Consider the following 5757-nt stretch of genomic DNA (forward strand, 5'->3'; position numbering starts at 1 on the left):
TTAGTACTTTTGTATGCAGCTTCACTAAAAGTGACTTTTTCATACAAAAGTTGTTGACTTCGATGTTCATCAAATATCCAATCCATACTTAGTACTTTTGTATGCAGCTTCACTAAAAGTGACTTTTTCATACAAAAGTTGTTAACTTCGATGTTCATCAAATATCCAATCCAAACTTAGTACTTTTGTACGTAGCTTCACTAAAAGTGACTTTTTCATACAAAAGTTGTTAACTTCGATGTTCATCAAATATCCAATCCAAACTTAGTACTTTTGTATGCAGCTTCACTAAAAGTGACTTTTTCATACAAAAGTTGTTAACTTCGATGTTCATCAAATATCCAATCCATACTTAGTACTTTTGTATGCAGCTTCACTAAAAGTGACTTTTTCATACAAAAGTTGTTGACTTCGATGTTCATCAAATATCCAATCCAAACTTAGTACTTTTGTATGCAGCTTCACTAAAAGTGACTTTTTCATACAAAAGTTGTTGACTTCGATGTTCATCAAATATCCAATCCATACTTAGTACTTTTGTATGCAGCTTCACTAAAAGTGACTTTTTCATACAAAAGTTGTTAACTTCGATGTTCATCAAATATCCAATCCAAACTTAGTACTTTTGTATGCAGCTTCACTAAAAGTGACTTTTTCATACAAAAGTTGTTAACTTCGATGTTCATCAAACACCAATCCAAACTTAGTACTTTTATACGTAGCTTCACTAAAAGTGACTTTTTCATACAAAAGTTGTTAACTTCGATGTTCATCAAATATCCAATCCAAACTTAGTACTTTTGTATGCAGCTTCACTAAAAGTGACTTTTTCATACAAAAGTTGTTAACTTCGATGTTCATCAAATATCCAATCCAAACTTAGTACTTTTGTATGCAGCTTCACTAAAAGTGACTTTTTCATACACAAGTTGTTGACTTCGATGTTCATCAAATATCCAATCCAAACTTAGTACTTTTGTATGCAGCTTCACTAAAAGTGACTTTTTCATACAAAAGTTGTTGACTTCGATGTTCATCAAATATCCAATCCATACTTAGTACTTTTGTATGCAGCTTCACTAAAAGTGACTTTTTCATACAAAAGTTGTTGACTTCGATGTTCATCAAATATCCAATCCAAACTTAGTACTTTTGTATGCAGCTTCACTAAAAGTGACTTTTTCATACAAAAGTTGTTGACTTCGATGTTCATCAAATATCCAATCCAAACTTAGTACTTTTGTATGCAGCTTCACTAAAAGTGACTTTTTCATACAAAAGTTGTTAACTTCGATGTTCATCAAATATCCAATCCAAACTTAGTACTTTTGTATGCAGCTTCACTAAAAGTGACTTTTTCATACAAAAGTTGTTAACTTCGATGTTCATCAAATATCCAATCCAAACTTAGTACTTTTGTATGCAGCTTCACTAAAAGTGACTTTTTCATACACAAGTTGTTGACTTCGATGTTCATCAAATATCCAATCCAAACTTAGTACTTTTGTATGCAGCTTCACTAAAAGTGACTTTTTCATACAAAAGTTGTTAACTTCGATGTTCATCAAATATCCAATCCAAACTTAGTACTTTTGTACGTAGCTTCACTAAAAGTGACTTTTTCATACAAAAGTTGTTAACTTCGATGTTCATCAAATATCCAATCCAAACTTAGTACTTTTGTATGCAGCTTCACTAAAAGTGACTTTTTCATACAAAAGTTGTTGACTTCGATGTTCATCAAATATCCAATCCATACTTAGTACTTTTGTATGCAGCTTCACTAAAAGTGACTTTTTCATACAAAAGTTGTTGACTTCGATGTTCATCAAATATCCAATCCAAACTTAGTACTTTTGTATGCAGCTTCACTAAAAGTGACTTTTTCATACAAAAGTTGTTAACTTCGATGTTCATCAAATATCCAATCCAAACTTAGTACTTTTGTATGCAGCTTCACTAAAAGTGACTTTTTCATACAAAAGTTGTTAACTTCGATGTTCATCAAATATCCAATCCAAACTTAGTACTTTTGTATGCAGCTTCACTAAAAGTGACTTTTTCATACACAAGTTGTTGACTTCGATGTTCATCAAATATCCAATCCAAACTTAGTACTTTTGTATGCAGCTTCACTAAAAGTGACTTTTTCATACAAAAGTTGTTAACTTCGATGTTCATCAAATATCCAATCCAAACTTAGTACTTTTGTACGTAGCTTCACTAAAAGTGACTTTTTCATACAAAAGTTGTTAACTTCGATGTTCATCAAATATCCAATCCATACTTAGTACTTTTGTATGCAGCTTCACTAAAAGTGACTTTTTCATACAAAAGTTGTTAACTTCGATGTTCATCAAATATCCAATCCAAACTTTGTACTTTTGTATGCAGCTTCACTAAAAGTGACTTTTTCATACAAAAGTTGTTAACTTCGATGTTCATCAAATATCCAATCCAAACTTAGTACTTTTGTATGCAGCTTCACTAAAAGTGACTTTTTCATACAAAAGTTGTTAACTTCGATGTTCATCAAATATCCAATCCATACTTAGTACTTTTGTATGCAGCTTCACTAAAAGTGACTTTTTCATACAAAAGTTGTTGACTTCGATGTTCATCAAATATCCAATCCAAACTTAGTACTTTTGTATGCAGCTTCACTAAAAGTGACTTTTTCATACAAAAGTTGTTGACTTCGATGTTCATCAAATATCCAATCCATACTTAGTACTTTTGTATGCAGCTTCACTAAAAGTGACTTTTTCATACAAAAGTTGTTAACTTCGATGTTCATCAAATATCCAATCCAAACTTAGTACTTTTGTATGCAGCTTCACTAAAAGTGACTTTTTCATACAAAAGTTGTTAACTTCGATGTTCATCAAATATCCAATCCAAACTTAGTACTTTTGTATGCAGCTTCACTAAAAGTGACTTTTTCATACAAAAGTTGTTAACTTCGATGTTCATCAAATATCCAATCCAAACTTAGTACTTTTGTATGCAGCTTCACTAAAAGTGACTTTTTCATACAAAAGTTGTTAACTTCGATGTTCATCAAATATCCAATCCAAACTTAGTACTTTTGTATGCAGCTTCACTAATAATGACTTTTTCATATAAAAGTTGTTAACTTCGATGTTCATCAAATATCCAATCCAAACTTAGTACTTTTGTATGCAGCTTCACTAAAAGTGACTTTTTCATACAAAAGTTGTTAACTTCGATGTTCATCAAATATCCAATCCAAACTTAGTACTTTTGTATGCAGCTTCACTAAAAGTGACTTTTTCATACAAAAGTTGTTAACTTCGATGTTGCGTCCAGCAACAAAGGTCGCGTCCAGCAACCGCTTCTCGACAGCCAAGCCGACACAAATAGTTTCTCTTAACACTTTTTATTCTTAGATGAATGTGGTAAATAGGGGGTGGAATGCGTGGTTAAAAAAACTTCTATCCTTTGCCTAAGCTGGTATCGAAAAAGACCCTAGCTGTCCCTGCGCGCTGCTTTTATCGGCATTCTCTCCCGTTTTCCCAGAACGGGAATACGTGAGAAGAGCGCACGATCCTGCTACGCGAGCGCCACCTAGCGTAAACCTACTGAACGGGCTGCTGTTGGTTCAAATGAACCGTTGCTCGCAACACTGGACCCCGGTGTTTTGAACTGTCAAAACACCATCTCGTGGTTCGATGTCAACAACAGCTATTTTCACTGCCGGGCGCTCTAAAACCTTTCCGTTTGCCAATTTTACGTGTACTCGCCGTATTTCTCCGTCTTTCGAAGGTACCGTCCGTACCACGCGTCCCTTCGGCCAGCATCCGCGCGGGAGGTTGTCGTCCACAATCAAGACTAGATCGTCTTCCTTCAAGGTTCGCTGCGTCTGGAACCACTTACTTCGTCTGGTAAGAGTCGGTAGATATGAGGCGACCCATCTGCGCCAGAAAACGTTCGCGTAAGCCTGTGATGCTTTCCAGTTGTTTCGTAGGCAAGCTGCTGAATCGTCTAAGATGCTTAGAGGTTTGGTCCCAGCCGACGATCCTAAAATAAAGTGGTTTGGAGTCAATGGTGCTTCTTCTTCATTTTCTACCGGAACCTGTGTAAGCGGTCTCGAGTTTACAATCATTTCGACCTCTATCAACCAGTTTGTAAACACCGCATCAGATGGAGTACGTGTAAAACGCATGTTGTTCAGCGTGTGCTTCACGGTTTGCACTAATCTCTCCCATGCCCCGCCAAAATGTGGGGCAGCCGGCGGGTTGAAGTTCCATTTCGTGTCCGGAAGGTGCATTACTTCAATCAGCTCGTTGGTGTTTATCTTGGCTATGGCTTCCTTCAGTTCTCGATTTGCACCTATGAAGTTGGTACCCTTATCCGAGTAGATCTCCAATGGGGTACCGCGCCGGGCGATGAAGTTTCTTAACGGGATTATGCAGGAGCTGGTTGACAGGCTGGATGCCACTTCGATGTGTATCGCTCGGATGGTTAAGCAGGTGAACAATACACCCCAGCGCTTTTCCTGTCTCCGTCCAACAGCGACGAGGAATGGTCCGAAGTAGTCGATTCCCGTAAATGAGAATGGTCTACAGAATGGAGAAAGACGGGCGGCGGGAAGCCCACTCATCATTGGCACCGTAGGTGTAGCGTTACGGATCTTGCACGTTGCGCAGTTGTTCCGTATCCTATGGCAAGCGCTTCTCAAAGCCGGAACGTCGAACTTTTGTCGTACTTCGTTCATCACGGTTTGATGATTTGCATGTTGGTACCGTCGATGATAATCATCGATAATCAGGTCCGTGAGGTGACCGGTTTTCGGCAGGATGATGGGCCGTTTCATTTCGTCACTGATGTGCTGGCAAGCATCGATGCGTCCGTGTAGCCGTATGACTCCATCTTCATCCAGGTAAGGGCTTCGCCTAAAAAGAGGACTACTTTTCTTAAGATTAATTCTTTTCGTTTTAGTGTCCGCCAGCCCCTCTTGCAGGATCCTATACTCATCTGGGTATTCCTGATACTGGGCTTGTATTAGAACTGTGCGTTCTGCTTGTTGCAACTCCAAGTGCGTTAGAGGTCCCTTGATACGCAACGCTTTTGGTTGGCGTGCGTTATTTATGAAACGCCAAACGTACGCAACTGCCCGTTGCAATCTTCTCCAGCGGGAAAATCGTTCGATGCTGATTACAGGATGCACAACCTGGTGAACTGTGATGGTTTGACGCATTTCTTCATCAGTCGATTGAACCTTCAGTGTCGGCATGTCCCACTCATCCTCGGGTTTCACTAAGAAACTAGGACCGTTAAACCAGTGGGTGAAAGTAGTGTGTGGGTCAAGGTTTGACCATTTTGTGCCCTCATCGGCGACGTTTAAAGTTGTAGGTACCCAATGCCACTCATTTAACGTAGAATTTTCCAAAATCTCTCCTACTCTGTGAGCTACATATATACTGTAGCGTCTATGGTCTGAATTGAGCCAACATAGCACATCTTTTGAATCCGTCCATAGGAATCGGCGATGAATTGGGATTCTATGTGCCTTCTCAATGATTTTAGCCAGACGTATGCCTAAAACGGCTGCTTGAAGTTCTAAACGAGGGATGGATATATACTTCAGAGGAGCTACTCTCGTTTTTCCACCGATTAAGGCTACTTCGCGTTGACCATTTGACTCGATTCTAAAATATGCAACTGCAGCATACCCATCTTTGCCAGCATCGACGAATACATGTAATTGAGTGGTACAACTACTAAGGTCGGTGG

At 38.4% G+C, this 5757-nt stretch overlaps 1 pseudogene; it reads left to right on the plus strand.

The window, feature by feature from the left end:
* The first annotated feature begins 4010 nt into the window (after positions 1–4010).
* Positions 4011–4559, plus strand: LOC128309260 (uncharacterized; annotated as a pseudogene).
* The last annotated feature ends 1198 nt before the right edge of the window (positions 4560–5757 follow it).

This window comes from Anopheles moucheti, unplaced genomic scaffold, assembly GCF_943734755.1.
Source record: "Anopheles moucheti unplaced genomic scaffold, idAnoMoucSN_F20_07 scaffold_16_ctg1, whole genome shotgun sequence".
NCBI lineage: Eukaryota > Metazoa > Arthropoda > Insecta > Diptera > Culicidae > Anopheles > Anopheles moucheti.